The 20,215-nt window shown below is 35.5% G+C and overlaps 1 long non-coding RNA gene across 1 annotated transcript in view; it reads right to left on the bottom strand.

The window, feature by feature from the left end:
- The window catches only part of LOC147578094 (uncharacterized), a 195,607-nt gene that overhangs the window by 116,585 nt on the left and 58,807 nt on the right, over positions 1-20,215 (bottom strand). Inside the window, exon 2 of the long non-coding RNA XR_015254194.1 lies at positions 1,763-1,863. This is a non-coding gene — a long non-coding RNA (uncharacterized LOC147578094). The remainder of the gene's footprint in view (positions 1-1,762; positions 1,864-20,215) is intronic.

The following is a 20,215-nucleotide window of genomic DNA, read 5'->3' as shown; positions in this document are numbered from 1 at the left end:
ATTTTACCCTAAAATCTTTTCTTTTAATCTGTCTAAAAATTGGAGTTTATTTATCTATTATAGTTTCAAAATTATATATTAAGATTGGATTCTTTTTCACAGGTTGGTAAACAGTCACATCTAGCTCACTTCCAAGAATTTAAAAAATATCGTTTGATGGCCTATTACAAATTCTGTTCCAGGTGCTCGGGAAATAGCAGTATATACAGAAAACCAAGTCCTATCAATGATAGTTACATTCTAAGGTTGGGGAGAAAGTGTCCAAGTGTCAAAATTAGGTGTCCAATGCATTTTTAATCTAAACTCTGGCTTAATTCTGTCTGATGGATCCAAGGGCCATTTTTGAAGTTTTGTTATCTGAGCTGGAATGCAGCCAGAATAACTGCTATGCTAACAAGCACTCTGCTTTCTAAAGTTAAAGAAGACCATTTTCTAACATAAACCACTATTCCTTGTAGCTGGTAGTGATAGGCTCTGTGTACTTCTCTTTTATTGAGTAGTAACAAGTGTCCTGCCCACTATCTTTTCAACTCCTCTCTCAGCCACCTGTATCTGCTATTCTTTTTTTTAAAATTTTTTTTTTTCAACGTTTATTTATTTTTGGGATAGAGAGAGACAGAGCATGAACGGGGGAGGGGCAGAGAGAGAGGGAGACACAGAATCGGAAACAGGCTCCAGGCTCTGAGCCATCAGCCCAGAGCCCGACGCGGGGCTCGAACTCACAGACCGCGAGATCGTGACCTGGCTGAAGTCGAACGCTTAACCAACTGCGCCACCCAGGCGCCCCTGTATCTGCTATTCTTGTTGTCCTATTATTTCTTCTCTTCCTCTCCATTTATTTAGTTCAATCTTCTCCCACTTCACCATCCTTGTGTTCTGTATACAGTCTATTTTATTATGAACAAAGTGGCTTTAATTTTTTACAATAATTATTATATCATGAAAACAAAATATGAAAACAAAAGTATCAATATAAGATACTCATAAAATTTTTAAAAAAATTTAAAAAGAGCATTGATATTGCCCCAATGGCACAACCAGATATAACATTTTTGGCATGCTGTGTTTGCCTATACTCTTTTTCTTTTCCACATGTATACCATTACTAAATAAATGCTTTTTCTGAATTGCTGATATTTTCTACATTGTGGAGGAAGCCAATTAGCACACAGTAAGTCAATCACTCTGGTCCTTTGTTTCTCTATATACATTTCTTCTCACTCCTTCTCAGAGGAGGAGAAATCAGACTAGTGAGTTTGGAAGTGGAAATTGGTGAGTTGCCCAGCCCCTTCTTTTCATTCTCTTGGGACCCAGTGCCTACAAAGGAGCATACTTTCTGTTCTTCTTCTCCATGTAGTAAGTCTTAGTAAAGTGGGCACCCAGTGGGAAATCTCTCCCAGCCCAACTCTGTTGAAGATTGATAGGGAACTCTAATTTTGGTGTAAGTATTAGAAAACCTACTTGCCATTTTCTTCATTAGCAGGATTTTTTATTTTTTATTTTTTTGGTACTAAAAATGATGTACTTACCCTTCATTCTGAGGAGGTTTTTATCTTATTTTTCAATTTGTTCAGAACCTGGGCAGCAAAGAAGGATGTTGCTTTATTCCTTTCACAGAGACCAAAACACACAAGCTTTGTGATGGATGCTGTGATGTACCACCTGGGTGTCCCTTCCATAAAGACTTGTCCCAGCCCCTAGAACTAGCACCTTCAAGGATCATACCTCAGGTGAGAAGAGGATCTTATCCAAGGTCACGTACCTCCTTGCAGAAGTCCACATCCAGTAAATGATTGATGCAGGGATATAAAATCTTGGCCCATCTTTTGGGACATTCAATGGCTACTCTAGCTCCACAGCTCCCTGAGTGTCAAAAAAAGTCATAATTAGGCATAAGTCACAGCTTTATTTCTGTTGCTTACAAGTACTTCCTTTCTCTCCATTCTACAGGAATTGTTCCCAAGGACTCTCCTTAAGAAATAGCCAGCATATCAACTTTTGTCTCTGAGTCTACTGAGTCTGCTTCCTGAGAAATTTAACCTCTCACATTCGTGCATGTAAACGCACACACATCATTATTATTATTAAAGATATTTGTTATAATATTATTAAACAGTGTAATAATAGAGGAATAACATTATATTCAATGGTGATTCCATAATTACTCTATCTAACTCCTGCTCTTGGACATTAATAACATTTCTAATTCTTGCCATTTTAAATCTCACATCACAAACACTCTTGTTCACAAATATTTTTGCACATATATGATTATATATGCAGGAAAAATTTTAAAGAGTGAAATTACTAAGTAAAACGACATGCATATTTTAAAACCTTTTTGATACTACTGCCAAATAGACTGCTGAAAAAGCTTACACCAATATATACTCATGCCAGTAGGGAAAGTGAAAATCTATGTGAAAACACTTTTACTAACACTGATGTTTAGTTTTTTTTTCATATTTATTTATTTTGGGGGGGAGCGGGGGGAGAGGTGGAAAGAGAGGGAGACATAGAATCCAAAGTAGGCTCCAGGCTCTGAGCTGTCAGCACACAGCCTGATGCAGGGCTTCAACCCATGGACTGTGAGATCATCACCTGAGCTGAAGTCAGAGGCTTAATTGACTGAGCCACCCAGGCACCTTCTAACATTGATGTTTAAAATATGTATTTTCTACTTATTCAATTATGTTTTTATTATATTATTAGTGATTTAGAAATTTTATTTATATATTAGCCAATATTATCTTTTTTCTTATGATTTATGTATCTACATATCTTTATTTTTCTAGGTTGTTAGTTTTCTTAATAATTTTTTATATAAAGCTCTTTAAAACTGAAAATAATTGACATTTTTATAGTACTGAGGTTAGTATGAAAGAAAGTGATCATTTTCTCCATTTAAGACATTTATAATATAGGCTATATCAATGGTTCTGAACTAGGGATAATTTTGCCTCCCAGAGCATTTGGCAATATCTGGAGACAGTTTTGATTGTCATGACTTTGGTGTAGAGGGCAGGAGGGGCTATTGGAATCTAGTGAGTAAAGACTGTAAAACATCCTACAATGTACAGAAAAGTCTTCTACAACAAAGAATTAACCAGTCCAAAATGTCAACTTTTCTAAGATTGAGAAACCCTGGTTTGCACAAAGAATTCTGCAAACTTGTTGACTGAGTTTATCCATTGGACATGTACATGTGTGTAAAATTTTCCAATTATATTTTCTGACTTGTTAATGTAGGATGAAATGAATGACTTTTACTTGTATATTTTACTTGTACATTTACTTGTATATTGTATATTTTATAAATCTAAACCTTAATTTTTTAGTCTTTATATGTTTGATATTTATTCTCCTAGGTTTTCTATTTAATATTTTTTTCCTGATAGCAGTATAAGTGTTATAATTTTGAAATTATTTTGTATATAATGTATGAAAGAAAAATAAATAAGTATATTGATATTACTAGAAATCTGGGTTTTCAGTTCCTCCAGGACTCTACATGCTGAACATGACTCTTACTTTATTTATAGTATAGAGGTGTTACATGCTACAGTATTTCCTTATATAACATCTTCAGTTATATAGCTACTATGTACTGAGTACGGTATGTGTCACTCTTCTCATTGTGTATATAATATACTCCATTTGTTCCCCCATAATAATTCTATGATGTGGGTATTATTTCCCTCACTTTACAAATGAAGTCCAGAGATATTAAAAAATATATCAAATGCCACCCAACTAAAATATGGCAAAGATTCTAAGTTTTCCATGTCCATCTACAAAGCCTATGCCCCTCTATCTAAAATATAAAAAATGGAGCTAAAATATCCTAGTGAATTCAAATATTTAGCTTATAGTTGATACCATGTTCTCTTGCAGATAAACTTTGGGGATTATTTTGCCAGGTACCACCTATGTTTGAGACTTGGACTGGAATTAGGTGTAGAAGAATTTTTAAGTTATTTTCCAGTCAGCCACTGATTTAAGCAACTGGTATTGATCATCAGTGTATTACTTCAGTGTTACAAATTTTTCAATAGTTTTTTTTAAGTTATTGGCATTAACTGGTTGTTTATATACATCATTCTTTCACAAGGTGTGAATTCCTGGCATAGTTATTTTTTTCTTAATCTTCCTCAACATACATAAACTATCACCCTGAATAATTATAGTAGAGCAAGTAACAAAGCACTGTAAGTGGCATATACCTAACACATGCTGGGACTGGGTCAGGTTATAAGCCTTCTCTGCTGAAATGCTTTTCTGCTCCAGAAAACCACCTTCCAGATTGAAGTCTCTTTTTCCTCCCAGTCTGAGAGACAGTAATAAGACGGTTAACTAGTCAATTATTTGCAAGTGTAATTGCCCATAATTTGAAGAAAGCAAATGTCATGTTTTCTGGAGCTTATAGGAAAAAAGGAAAGATTCTTATTAACTAATAGAGCTGAAGGAAGTTGAGTTTCCTCTGCTACTTTTCTTTCAAAGAAGCTTCAAACATTTTGCACTAAGGGAAAACAAAGGTGTTAGACTGCTAGGAAAATAATTGCTGCATGAAGGTAGGCATTACTGAGAGTGGTGGTCAGCTGAGAGAACTACAGAACTCAGGAAGTTCAGTAATGCACACTTGTCTTGATCGGTTTATACGAGTAGCTACATTCCAACCTAAGCAACTCTCAAAATCACCTAGACTGCGAGCTCTCTTCCTGTGAATTACCTCTAGATTTTCATCATAAATTACCTTGTTTTGCTTAAGCAAATTCAAATGGGCTTGTTTCACTTGAAACCATTAAGTTCTAATAAAGGACTCATGTAACTAAGGCAGATACTGAATCCTTTGGAGGAGGATATACTGCCTTTTTAGTGAATTAAGTCTCCAGCTCTAGGAGGGAGAATAAGTGTACACTTGCCCTAGGATGAAAAAGTTCAGCTTCTCTGGGGCACCTTTTTGATTAGTTCTAGAGCTTCTTTGCCAACTGGTATGCTAGCAACTAGATCCTACAAGTCCTTCTTGTAGCATAGGTTGCATTTTCAAAATAGGCCATTTAGACAATGAAAAATCATTTCTCAAAATTAATTCAACAAACTCCACCAGGCTTATGAGGGTTTCAGCAAAATCTCTAAGACTTGTAATCATGTGCATTGAACAAAAGGGTTCAGTAATTTGTCCTTAGCCGCTTGTCACTATTCATTCATTTCAACTCATTTAACTATGATCAAATTGCTGTGTGATCTGGTTAAGGAACCAAAAAAAAAAAAACCAGGTAACTTTCCCTGGGAAATTTATATTTCTTGAGTTTACATTTCTATCCTGAAATAAATCGATGCATACTTTAATTATTATTTCACTTCTTTACCTTCGTTGAATAAATCATATTTTGGAGTCTCAGCCCTTGAATTTCAGGTGATGCTGCCCAGGCAAGTAAAAGCCTTGTGGCTGGTTCAGTGATCCAGAGAGAACCACTTTACCTTCTAAACTGGAAGATCGCAAAACAAAACAAAACAAAACAAAACAAAACAAAAATACATGACTGTAAATGAACTAGACTTTTAAAGCTGTTCTCATCTCTAATAGCTATGATTCTTTACCCCCAAATGATAAAATATGAAAAGAGAAAGAAAGCCTTCCCTTCACCTGAAGAAAGCCATCCACTGCAGATGAATGATTCATGGAATATTTTTTCTACTGCTACCTTTAAAATCCTGTCTGCAGTAAAAATCTTTTGAATGAGAAATCAAATTTGGGAGATTTTCTCCATGTATGCTAATGTCTTTTTTTTTCTCTCTTTTGGTTCTTTACAAGTGAGTCTAATCCAGGTAATTTCTCCAAAAGATAGCTTAAATAATCAGCAATACAACTAGTGAGTAGTCATTAAGTGTTGGGCTTTAAAGAAACAACAGATGAACAGAGGGAGGAAAAAAGAGAGGCAAACCATAAAACAGACTCTCAACTATAGAGAACAAACTGAGGGTTGCTGGAGGGAAGCCAGGTTAGGGGATGGGTTAAATGGGTGATGGAGATTAAGGAGGGCACTTGTGATAGGCACGGGTGTTGTTGCTTGTAAATGTTGAATCACTGAATTGTATTCCTGTAACTAATAAAATGCTAGGTTTTAACTAACTGGAATTAAAAAAAAATCTTGATACTACCAAAAAAAAAAAAAAAAAGAGTCAGGCTTTAGAGTTGGCTTGGTTTTATTTCCAAAAGCTGTGTAATATTAGGCAAATAACTGGAAAATTAGTTTCTAATCTGTAGGCTGCTATGAGAATTAAAAAAATAACTCATGTAAAAATGTTTGAAGTTCTAACAATTTTTTATGAGTATAAGTTCACTCGTTCATTCAGCAAGTATTTTCCAGAGTGAGCCCAATGTGCCAGGCCCTGTTCTAGGTTTTGGGGGTGCAGCAGTGAGCATATAAGATCCATTTCCTCAGATAACTTATTTACTTAGTAACAAAGACAAATGTTAAAAATGAATAAATAAGTACATGCTATAATACAGATGGCCCCTGACTTATAAGGGTTCAACTTGCTGCTTTTTGGACTTTACTGTTGTGCAAAAGTGATATGCATTCAGCAGAGACTGTCCTTTCAGTTTTGAATTTTTATTTTTTCCCAGAATAGGGGAGTGCAGTACAGTACTCAACTCATGATGCTAGGCAGCAGCAAAGAGCTGCAGCTCCCAGAGAACCACGTGACCATAAGGGCAAACAGGAGTAACAACCACTCTGTTTTTTACTGTCAGTAGAGTATTCAATAAATTACATAAAATATTCAACACTTGGTTATAAAATAGGCTTCGTGTTAGATAATTTCTCTCAACAATAGGCGAATGTAAGTGTTCTGAGGATGTTTACCATAGGCTAGGCTAAGCTATGATGTTCATAGGTTAGGTGTATGGAATGCATTTCAACCTAATAATGTTTCCAACTTACAGTGAATTTATCAGTATGTAACTGCACAAGTCAAGGAAGATATATCATAAAAGAATACTATATTGTTTGTCACATAATTAAAAATGAAACAAAAAATTATTAATGTAATAAATTATCATCAGAAATTGCCCATACTGAGTACAAATTCATTTTTATAATGTAAGAGAAAACTAATTAACATTTAAGAACAATAAAAATAAAACAAAAATAAATGTGGCAGAAAGGAACATATCGGTCAAATGTATGCAAAAAATTATTAACTATAAATAAGCAGCTGGTATTTTTACTATTTTCTAGTTTTGTAGCATTCTACATTTTCTTCTTATTTTTTCTCCTTTTGCTTTTTCTTCTTTTCTTGAGAAATAGTTGGAAGAGGACACTAGTTTTCTTTTGCTATAATGCTTTCACAGCCACTGGCCTTGGCTCACATTTAGGATCCTGAGACCAATTTCTAATTCAGACATTCTCAACTATCTCTCATGTCAAGAGCCAATGGGGATGACATCAATCAATGCCCAGCATAAACACTGTCATCACAGTGAGTTTCAGCCTGTCTGAACAGATGGGGCTTGAGTCTCTGGACTAATTATTTACCTTCCAAGCCCTTCGTCTCCTTTGGCAATGCACTTGGACACAGTTACAGTTAAAGCCAAATGGTCTGTGTTTTCTTCACAGATTGCACATTGTCCCTTTCTTCCTTTTGGCACCAAGATTTTAGCCATTTATCATCTTTATAGAATGGATTCAAGAATATTTGTGTGACTAATCCACAATCCTACATAATCTGCTACAGTGTAATTCTTGGAAATTCTTATTTTTATCTGGAATTCCTAAGAAAGATGAGTGTCACTGTCTTAAAAGCCATGTGAAGTAAACCTTCACTCCATTCTACCTGGCTGAAATAAATCAGAATATCAATTTATGGTTTTCTCTGATGACTTTTGGTGAAAAGGAAAGTTAATCAAACTATTGAACATCTACATGTACAGAGTAGACCATGGATTTCTAACCCCAGAGAGTGGTTGAAAAGTATAAAGAGGGTGTAGAGAGGGGCACCTGGGTGGCTCACTCGGTTAGGCATCTGACTTCAGCTCAGGTCACGATCGCACAGTCTGTGAGTTTGAGCCCTGCGTCGGGTTCTGTGCTGACAGCTCAGAGCCTGGAGCCTGCTTCAGATTCTGTGTCTCCCTCTCTCTCTGCCCCACCCCTGCTCATGCTCTGTCTCTCTATGTCTCAAAAATAAATTTAAAAAAATTTTTTAATTAAAAAAAAGAGGGTGCAGATAGATGACAATCACCAAATAAAATTGTCCTTGTTCATCTCCTTCATGATTATAAAACTGCCATCTTTTTATTTTATTTTTAATGTTTATTTAGTTTTGAGAGACAGAGAGACAGAGTACCAGTGGGGGAGGGGAAGAGAGAGAGGTAGACACGGAATCTGAATCAGGTTCCAGGCTCTGAGCTGTCAGCATAAAGCCCGATGCAGGGCTTGATCCCATGAATCATGAGATCATGACCTGAGCCAAAGTTGGATGCTTAACCGACTGAACCACCCAGGTGCCCCAAAACTACCATCCTTTTAAAGAACAATTTTATTTCATTTCTCCTACTTTTGAATTCAATGTAATACCACTCTCCATGAATTTAAGAAAGAAAGAAAGAAAGAGAGAGAGAGAGAGAGAGAGAGAGAAAGAAAGAATGAAAGAAAGAAAGAAAGAAAGAAAGAAAGAAAGAAAGAAAGAAAGAAAGAGACAAGAAAGACTGAGCTCCAATTAATATTAATGGATTTATCTTAGAAAAAATACAAGTCTCAAAGAGAGGTCGATTATTTTTATATGACAATGTTTTGTATATTTTACCTAACATGTTTGACAGCATGCTAAAAATTGAGACTGCCACACCAAGGAGTAATATAAACCAAAATGTGCAAACTGGTGACATACAGCTTGAATTCAGCTTCTGGTTGGCTTTTGCCTATCACAAGGTTCATCTACATTGTTAATTTTTTAAAAAAATGCCATACACAATAAAAACTTGGGGAACTTCAAATAAAATTTAAAACATTCTGTCACAGAAGCAACCAACTGCTCCTGATTCATGTTAATCTAGGATATATTCTACTGTGAAGTTTCCAAGATCATCTAATGTTTATAAATTCATCAAAGAATTCACAGCACCAGCTTTTCAATTAAAAAAAAATCCTTTTTTCTATTTTTTCCATTATATAACACAAATTTTTCTCTATGTTAGTTTAACCCTTCCAACTTATTTTTTGTTTACCATTAATGTCTAATTCCTTATGATAAATGCCAAGTTCTTTTATTTTTCATCATCTCTTAAAAATCAAGACATTCAAATCTATACATTTTTTCATGTGTATTGCTTTTGATATAGCCTATATGTGTTTTGACATAAAATGATCTTCTGTTCTTTGCTTTATGATAATTAACTTCATTTTTGATTTTTTAAAAAAAAATTTTTTTTTTCAACGTTTATTTATTTTTGGGACAGAGAGAGACAGAGCATGAATGGGGGAGGGGCAGAGAGAGAGGGAGACACAGAATCGGAAACAGGCTCCAGGCTCTGAGCCATCAGCCCAGAGCCCGACGCGGGGCTCGAACCCACGGACCGCGAGATCGTGACCTGGCTGAAGTCGGATGCTTAACCGACTGCGCCACCCAGGCGCCCCTCATTTTTGATTTTTTTTTTTTTTTTAATTTTTTTTTCAATGTTTATTTATTTTTGGGACAGAGAGAGACAGAGCATGAACGGGGGAGGGGCAGAGAGAGAGGGAGACACAGAATCGGAAACCGGCTCCAGGCTCCGAGCCATCAGCCCAGAGCCCGACGCGGGGCTCGAACTCACGGACCGCGAGATCGTGACCTGGCTGAAGTCGGACGCTTAACCGACTGCGCCACCCAGGCGCCCCCTCATTTTTGATTTTTAATCTAAGTCATCTATTAGTGTCTTTCAAATTGCTAAGGTTTTTAACAACCTTAAATGATTTATTTCTAATTTGATTAGATCATAATCAGAGAAAATGCCCCCCCAAAATCTTGAATTTTAAAAACTCTTATGAAACGTTAAAGAAAATGCTAGATATTTTGTTTTACAAAATACTAATATTTTAAATGTATTTATTAAATCAAGCTTATTGATTACACCATGAAAGAATGATCCCTATATTTTAAATGTTGTCTACTAAATCTTTTCAGTTCTGGAAAAGTGTTTTGAAGTTATAAATTCACAATTCTATCTTTGTTTTCATTTTCTTCTTATATTCTTATATATTGAAAAAATTTTAATGTTTATTTATTTTTGAGAGAGAGAAAGACACAGAGTGTGAGCAGGGGAGGGGTAAGAAAGAGATGGAGACACAGAATCCAAAGCAGGCTGTGCTGACAGCTCAGAGCCCGATGCAGGGCTCGAACTCACAAACCATGAGATCACAACCTGAGCTAAAGTCAGATGCTTAACCGACTGAGCCACCCAGGCACCTCTATATTCTTATATTTTTAACAGCTATGCTTATGTAGCTTGTTCAGAGTATATAAGTATATGACTATTATGTCATCATATTGATTTTGCCTCATATTATTACACAATGACCTATTTTAGTCACTTTTGTGATTTTAACATGAAATGCCATCTTGTTTATCATTATTTCCATTATGGTTATCTACATATAGTAATTTCTTACTATCCCTTTGCCAAGTTGTACTAGTTAGGATATGGGTCAGCTTCTCTAAAAATATAGTTATTCGTATCTCACAAATATCAAGGTAGGTGATTCCACAGTGGAATCTGTGCTTCAATAGTGTTAACTCCAGAACTTCTATCTTCTCAGTTCACAGATTCCATATTGTATTCTAAAATGGCTCTATATTTTCTTTTCTAGTATCTACATTCTAGCTAACTGGATAGAGAAAGGAACAAATGGGTAGGCAGGACCTTCCCTTTCATGGGAATTACTTGCAATTTGTAAAACTCACTTCCATTTTTATCCATTGACCAATATTTCACCCTTTAACCTTTCATTATTTAAATTCTTTTTTAATGTTTATTTATTTTTGACAGAGAGAGAGAGACAGAGCTTGAGCAGGGGAGGGGCAGAGAGAGAGGGAAACACAGAATCTGAAGCATGCAACAGGCTCTGAGCTGTCAGCACAGACCCCGATGTGGGGCTCAAACTCACAGACGGTGAGATCACGACCTGAGCCAAAGTCGGATGCTCAACCGACTAAGCCACCCAGGCGCCCAGACCTTTTGTTATTTTTGTTGATTTAGCCCAACAATTTATTCATTTTAGCCCTGAATAATTTGTAAGTTGTACTATATATTTCCATTCTTTTTCAGATACATAACTTCTATAATATAAAAAGAGAAAGTTACCAAATAATTCCTCCACAAAGATGATCTTGTGTAATAAAGAATTTGGCTTCAGCCTGAAGAAAGGTGTGACTTTTGTCTCCAGTCTCTTTGGAGTGATTGCTAAACCCTGGAAATTTCTCAAGTAACTGGAGCAACTTTGTTATTCGTGGTTGATCCCTCTGACAACATTTGATCATTTATGCTAATGGGATGACTCAAGGTAGGGGCTGGTCACATTAGAAAGACCAATCATGTGATTAGAGGGTTGGGATTTTGAGCAATATGGTATCAGTCTGACCTCCAGGGAAGGGTGGTAGTAAATGGATATTGAATTCAATTAGGTGGGCAACAGCTTAATCAGTCATACTTACATGATGAAAACTCAATTAAAATTCTAGACATCAAAATAAGGCAAGCTTCCTAGTTTACCAATACTGTGTGCATATATTGCTACATGTCAATGTTACGAGGGTAATACATTCCAGAAGCTATGGAAAATTTGTGTTTGGAACCTTCCCACATCCCCAATTCTGCCCTATGTATCTCTTTTTCTTACTGGTTCAGATTTGTATACTTTGCTATAATAAAAATATAATAATACGTATGGTGCTTTCCTGAGTTCTGTGTTATTCTAGCAAATTATTGAATCTGAGGACGTCTGTGGAGACCCCAAATTTGTAGCATGCTGGTAAAGTGACAATAGCCCTTGGTACCCCTGAACTTGTGGCTGGTATCAGAGTGTTAGAAACTTGGAAGTCCTATGATTTAAGGACTATGTCCTCAACCTTGAGCTTGGCTAATTCTGAGTATTCTATTGCACTTCTCCCCTACTCACCTTAACAAACTAAGAATACAAGAATACTTCTACTACCCTCTCTGTAACAGTCTCTCTCCCCTCCAGATGAATGATAAAAATGCTTTACATTCCCTCTTTTTCCTATTCTCACCCCAACTCTTATTGACATAGTTTATTACTCTTATTTCTGGATGACTATTATAATTTATCTTGAATATGCTTCTTATATTTCAGGAAACTCTATTTAACATTTCATTTCTATTACCAAATGATCTGTCACCATTTATTTAAATCTAATTGTAAGTTTTACTGCTCACCACTTATTTCTTCCCAATTTATTTTTCCTTCCTTGAGTGTTTATATTTTTCTTCTGATTCTTTTATTCTTTATTTTTTTAATGGTTCAAGCTCTTTAGAATTTTCCTCAAATGTTGTATATAGGTAGTAACCATTCATCCTTATTTTCCTGTTTTGGTGTAGGTGTTCATAGTGCCATTTCTGACTTTTAGGATGATAAATTATATTCCAGTCCAGTTTTCCTAGTTAAGTTCTAGTTTATACCTGTTACCTGTTGTTGTAGAATAATTATTAACAGTGGCACCTTTTGCTCTCAATTGGAATGATAAATTATATATCACCCTATGTGAGGGGACACACATTCTGTATTCTTGAGTATCTATCTATCTATCTACCTTTCTTTCTATCTATCTTGCTTTAACATGTTAATACCTTGGCCAGTTGTAGGTTTCTGGGGTTTTAATTCTTAGTTCTCACTCATTTAAATGTATTATTCCACCATCTTCTAGCTTATTTTTACTTTTGTAGGCATTTTGATCTTTCTGTCTGAAACTCTAAGAAATTTTTCTCTTTATCATTAAATTTAGAGGTTTTTATGCCCAGGTACGTGTCCTTTTTCTATCACTCATACCAGGAATTCAGTGCATCCTTTAAAATGATAAAATCTGGTCTTTTTTACCCCACAGATATTTGTGTTGAATTTATGAAACCCCTATATCTGTTCCTTTCTCTTTTTCTGGAAATTCTATTATTGCATATTATATTCTATATCTATCCTCAGATTCTCTTATCCATCAATATCTCCATTTTAAAGTATTTGCTCTGAGCTTTTCTTTATTTCTTCTATTTGGTCATCTAGGATACCAATTCAGGTTTCAACAATGGCACACTTTCTTCAGTTTACCTATCAAATTGTTTAGTTGTAAATCATGTCTAATTGATGAAAGTTTTATTTCCAAAAAGTTATTGCTCTGTTTAATTTTGAATGCTAACTGCTCATATTACTTTTTCATTCAAGTTGACATTTTTCTTCTCCAACAGCTATATTTTTTGTCAGTCATCTAATCTTTTATTTGTCCTTTCTCTGCAGATATAGAATCCCCTTTAATATGTTATGATTTTTCTTTGTCAGCTTACTAGAGACAAATCCTGGCCTCTTAAAATCCTTAACTAATGATAGGACCACAAATTATGGGAGGCAAAATATTTTCTATCTCTGTGAGCTGGCTGTGTACACAGGATAGCCTGGACTGATGGTGCTCTAAATGGTCAACAAAATAACAAAAGCTCTTCCAGACCCTTCTAAGCAGTAAGTTTACTAAGTCTCTTATCTCTACCCAAAAAGCCACATCTCACTGTCTTCCAGATAACTGACACTATGGAAAGGATGGACAGACAGAGAGAGAAGTAATAAACTTGCTTATCTTGAAAGAAGAGCTCTGGCTCACTTGCTCCAGCTACATGATAGAAGGAAGAGGAAAAGAGAACTTACATGCCCATGCCCACCAGCTAAGAAAGCCAATCATCAAGTTATATCTGACCAAATTAATGATACTACTTAAAGATTAATGGCAAAGGACTCAGGAATGAAGAATTCATCCTTGGAACTGGGAGAAAAGCCAGATCCTTCTTTTCCTCTAAAGACCTTCAACGGGTGCTAGATGATGAGCGAGGCAAAAATAAATAAATAAAAGATAGCCTTTATTGTCAAAAAGTTCAATGACTGGTAGACAAATCAGGCACGTAATCCAGGCAAATAGAAATATAATGGAAGTTTATTCAAGATGACATGTAACCCAAAGGAGAGCATCATGAACTCTACCTGAGAGGTTTCACAGAGATCACCCAGTGGAAGTAATTTAAAGTAGACTCTCCAAATCACCTTAAAAGATCAGGAATTTTCTAGGTATAAGAAAATTTATCTTATGAAGAGGAAACTGTACAAAAGATTCAAGATATGAAATAGCAGAAAAATTCCTTGCATAACTAGAATTCCAGATCCAAGTGGTACAGTATTAAGACATTAAGCTGAAAAAGTAATAAGGATCAGAAATTGAAGGTCATAAGAAATCTATATCATGCTAAAGAGTTTGAGTTTTGTCCTATAGTTGAAGATGTGTCAGTGGTAATTCTGCTTCTTCTAACACACATGGGCAAGTCAGCTTCAACAGGTTTTAAAAAAGGATAATAATTTTAGTGGGTTATAAAGTCTTGAAAGAGGCAAAAACAATTAAAATTTCATTATAATACATCATAAAATGCCAAAAATATGATAGTGCCACCTACTCCCATCAATACAATTCCAGGAACTTTCTGAACCAGAAATTAGCAATTAAGGTTACAAGACCAAATCAGTTTCTAAGTCCCTTCCCTTCTTACAGACTTGATTTCAAACAAAACTGTATAAAAATTTTAAAAACGGATTGAGGTTTCAAAATTGACTGATTATTTTGTACTATCAGCAAAGGCTCACCACCAAAATAATAGTTCCAGTTTGGAAAGCAGAATAAGAGAAACAAAAATTGGTGGTAATCAGATCATTAAAGCATCGAAGGTGGAAAACCAAAGGAAAATTACTTTTTATTGCCCGATTTCAATAACAACGCAACTTGATCTTTTATTCACAATTGAATTTTACTATAATAGTTAAAGAATTTTTTTGCCTTGAAATGATGGCTATGATAATTAAAGCCAATCTCAAAGTCCTGGTAAAAGTGTGATATTCAGAATAAATATATGCAGCTTTCTTGAAACAATAATAAAAATTATTGAAGACAGTGGGTGCATGTACCCTTTAAGGAGGAAAAATAATTTCAATCAACTTGCATTTAATTTGGGTGTTATTTCCTATGTCTGTGCTTTGTTTATCTTATTTCCACCATATGTTTATGTTATAAATTAATTGTCTTTAGTAAAATTTAATTAGCTGTTATTTGTAAAGCTGCCTAAAGATGGGCTTTGTATAATTGCTAACCACTTTTTTATTACTAAGTATCGATATTTTCTCTGAGTGCTTGCTGCATATAGGAACATTAATTTTTAAAATTGCAGTAGAATCTCTCATTCTACATTGCTGTATAGAAAAATTCAGGGGGCTCCAGAGCACCTGAGGAAACATTCTTAAGGAGTTGATTTCTAACTTACGCAACTATTTGTAGAGCTCGGATACATATCCAAAGCATTTCAAGGTCCTGAGAATATCATGATCCAGTCACTAAGTCACTGTCTTCAATGTCAGCACACAGATGATCTCAGGTTACAAAGATCAGCATTCAAGAAGGAAGGTTGCATGGTGTTCATGAGAACATATGCAATGTGATTAAGAACTGACCTAAATCAATTTGGTAATAGATAAAAGTAGGTGCTGGTAAAGTAGGAGGTGGCTGGAATTACTTTCCATAACTTACTTGTCAGGTTATAAACAAACCAAGCCACAGATTATTCCTCAATTCTGTCCCCTACATGGACATTTATTAGGTTACTATTTATCAGGAAAGCTGATGTAGAATGAGTTCATACAACCTTTTTTCTATACTGAAGAATCCCCAGCTCTATGTCTTTTAGGTGTTTCAGTCACTTAAAGTGGTTTTGATGAGAACATGGCAAAATTCCTGAGATTAAAGAATCCATCTAATTGGCATCACACAATCCAGAGATAGTCCCAAAACTGATAAATGGACATTGGACCAATTATGGAATCAAAAATATAGATGCTCTGAGAAGTACAGAGAACAAGCATGGATAGTTTAGTCAAACCACATATCTTGAATATTTTCAATGTTTCAAATATGGTTCCTTTTAAAAATACATGATGATAATAACATTAATTTCACAATTAAAACCCATTTTAATACCTATTGTCCATTTGGTGAAGTATCAATTGTTGCTTAAGTATTAATAGCAGAAGGACGTGCTTCTCTATGGAAAAGGAGATTTCATTTTTTTTTATTTTTTATGTTTTATTATTTAATGTTTATTTTTTTCAATATATGAAACTTATTGTCAAATTAGTTTCCATAAAACACCCAGTGCTCATCCCAAAAGGTGCCCTCCTCAATACCCATCACCCACCCTCCCCTCCCTTCCACCCCCCATCAACCCTCAGTTTGTTCTCAGTTTTTAAGAGTCTCTTATGCTTTGGCTCTCTCCCACTCTAACCTCTTTTTTTTTTTTCCTTCCCCTTCCCCATGGGTTTCTGTTAAGTTTCTAAGAATCCACATGAGAGTGAAAACATATGGTATCTGTCTTTCTCTGTATGGCTTATTTCACTTAGCATAACACTCTCCAGTTCCATCCACGTTGCTACAAAAGGCCATATTTCATTCTTTCTCATTGCCACGTAGTACTCCATTGTGTATATAGACCACAATTTCTTTATCCATTCATCAGTTGATGGGCATTTAGGCTCTTTCCATAACTTGGCTATTGTTGAAAGTGCTGCTATAAACATTGGGGTACAAGTGCCCCTATGCATCAGCACTCCTGTATCCCTTGGGTCAATTCCTAGCAGTTCTATTGCTGGGTCATAGGGTAGGTCTATTTTTAATTTTTTGAGGAACCTCCACACTGTTTTCCAGAGTGGCTGCACCAATTTGCATTCCCACCAACAGTGCAAGAGGGTTCCCGTTTCTCCACATCCTCTCCAGCATCTATAGTCTCCTGATTTGTTCATTTTGGCCACTCTGACTGGCGTGAGGTGATATCTGAGTGTGGGTTTGATTTGTATTTCCCTGATGAGGAGCGACGTTGAGCATCTTTTCATGTGCCTGTTAGCCATCCAGATGTCTTCTTTAGAGAAGTGTCTATTCATCTTTTCTGCCCATCTCTTCACTGGGCTATTTGTTTTTCAGGTGTGGAGTTTGGTGAGCTCTTTATACATTTTGGATACTAGCCCTTTGTCTGATATGTCATTTGCAAATATCTTTTCCCATTCCATTGGTTGCCTTTTAGTTTTGTTGGTTGTTTCCTTTGCTGTGCAGAAGCTTTTTATCTTCATAAGGTCCCAGTAGCTCATTTTTGCTTTTAATTCCCTTGCCTTTGGGGATGTGTCAAGTAAGAGATTGCTATGGCTGAGGTCAGAGAGGTCTTTTCCTGCTTTCTCCTCTAGGGTTTTGATGGTTTCCTGTCTCACATTCAGGTCCTTTATCCATTTTGAGTTTATTTTTGTGAATGGTGTGAGAAAGTGGTCTAGTTTCAATCTTCTGCATGTTGCTGTCCAGTTCTCCCAGCACCATTTGTTAAACAGACTGTCTTTTTTCCATTGGAAGATTTCAAAATAAAGCAAGGAAGCCTAGCTAAGAGAGTCTCTTTTTAAACAGGGTCAGAAGGCCATAAGGGAGGAATAATTTATAAATATCCTCATTGGAGGAACTATGAACTTTTTGAACTTTTAAACCAGCCACAAGCCTTCAGCCTGGACTTAACTTCCTCCTCACCATGGTAACTAGATCATCCCCATTCTTCTCTTCTAAAAGAGCCAGTCCAGTTTAACAAGCTTCAATCCCTCATTTGCATATTGACTCAACCAATCCTAGTTAACCTAGTTTCAATCCCTGTTTTGCATAGAGGACCTAAATGAGAACTATACTTGTAACCTTTTGCCTCCGACCCTCTTTGTCTTCCTCAGAACACAATTTAAGTTTCTACCAGAATCTATGTGGCCCAAATTGCAATTCCTAGAATAAATAAATGCCTCTTTTCTTTGATTTTCAGTGAATTATTTTTTGGTAAACATCTGTTATCTCTGGAATGTGGTCCCTTATTATACTGCTAGAAGAACACCTCTAGACTCTAAAGTCATGATAGCATGGTACCATCTAATCACCCCTAGAGCTAAAATTTAAGTAACTGGCCCACACATGCTATCACATTAACTATGCTGAAGTGTTTTAAAGTAAATTATGGACATTATAACAAGTATGCTGGAAAAAGTATAGGATATTGAACAAAGGTCCCTTTAGCAAATACTTGCTAAGGTATTTGATATTTCAAAAGTTATTTAACTTCCTGTAGTCTCAATATATTCATCCATAAAGAAGGAAATGTAGTAATACATATTTCATAGGATTGTAATGAGAATTAATTAAATTTTTGAAAAGAGCTTTATATGTGGTAAAACATTACTTTTATGTTTTATAAAGGTTAAATGATCCTTAAAGGCAGCTGGAGGTATATTTGTAAGCACAGAAGGAGGGTTTTCTTAGTCATACTTTATGCCAGAGATTTTGCTAGTTGCTTTATTGAGAAGATAGAAAATATAAGTCCTATAATCATTAATGTCAAAGTAGAAAGCTGATAAGCTTCATATTCTTTAATTCCAGTACTATCTAATAAAAATCATGCTGATACCAGAGACTCTAAGGGATCTTATTAGCAAATGTTAATAAAGAATTGGGGGAGGATAAAAGATTATGGACTCAGATATATTATAGGAAGCAAAATTCTGAACTCTAAAGTCATTTACTGTTCATTGATAAAGGTAAAATTTTTGAATTTTTGCAAGGTATTTGATCTAGAGTTATTACAAATATACACTCTATTTCTTGTTAGAGTAAGATGTATGTCAGATTTATACCTGTGTTGTATCTCCTCATCATAAAATGCCTTGGCTATTTATGAAAAATTTCCCTGAAGGCTAGGGACTTCACAAGTTTAAAGTCCTTTCTTATAAAATATAAACAATAATTCTGAAGCTATACATTCTGGTTGTTTGCATGGAAAAAGTACATAAAGATTCACAATTGTTTGCTGCCCCTCCCTGGAGGAAGATTATAATTTCATGACCCATTGATGACAAAATCAGTCAATTAAATGAAAATAAGAAATGACTGAATTCCATTTCAAGCAGAAATTTTAAGAGCTAGAACATACTTTCTCTTTTTTATGAGTTCAACAATGTTTTATACATTGGATATTTCAGATCCCAGAGAGAAGACAACATAAGGAAGAACCACTTCATGATTGACATAGAGCATCAGTGATCAATAAATCTTTCCTGCTGCTGATCACTAGATGTTAGAGTCACTTGTCACTGGAGTCTATCCTGACCTGCTTTTACTCAGTGCTCTACCCACCATCTATAACTTCATTTGTTAATAAGAAGCTTAAAATTCTATTGTCACTCTATTAATCAGAAAGTATCATATTCTGTGCCTTTCTTCCTTCAGTCTACACAGTGACTGATGCTGATTATTTTGTAAAAATAATATAAAGGTTTATTTTATTCAATAGCAGCTCTATCTACCTGGATCCAAATTAAACAGAAAGGCTCTAGCAGATTTTCAGTGCCCTATATAAGAAAGGAGAAGTTGGGGCGCCTGGGTGGCGCAGTCGGTTAAGCGTCCGACTTCAGCCAGGTCACGATCTCGCGCTCCGTGAGTTCGAGCCCCGCGTCAGGCTCTGGGCTGATGGCTCAGAGCCTGGAGCCTGTTTCCGATTCTGTGTCTCCCTCTCTCTGCCCCTCCCCTGTTCATGCTCTGTCTCTCTCTGTCCCAAAAATAAATAAATGTTGAAAAAAAAAAAAAATTAAAAAAAAAAAAAAAAAAAGAAAGGAGAAGTATCACTGGCAATTGAAAAGTACTAATGCTGCCCAGAGTAATCCCAGGCATGTCATGTAGCCATTCAATAAATATTTGTGGGATGAGTGGATAAAAATATGATAATAATTAATTCAATAACAGTGACATGTAAATTGGTCCTTTTCCTACAATATTAGTTCTCACTGTACAATAATTATATAAGAAACAACCCCAGAACTTCAGTGGCTTATATTTCCTTACTCATAGATCTGTGGGACAATTGCTA

This window comes from Puma concolor, chromosome C1, assembly GCF_028749965.1.
Source record: "Puma concolor isolate L17-30 chromosome C1, mPumCon1.1.hap2, whole genome shotgun sequence".
Lineage (NCBI taxonomy): Eukaryota > Metazoa > Chordata > Mammalia > Carnivora > Felidae > Puma > Puma concolor.
This window is presented reverse-complemented; position numbering and strand designations above follow the sequence as displayed.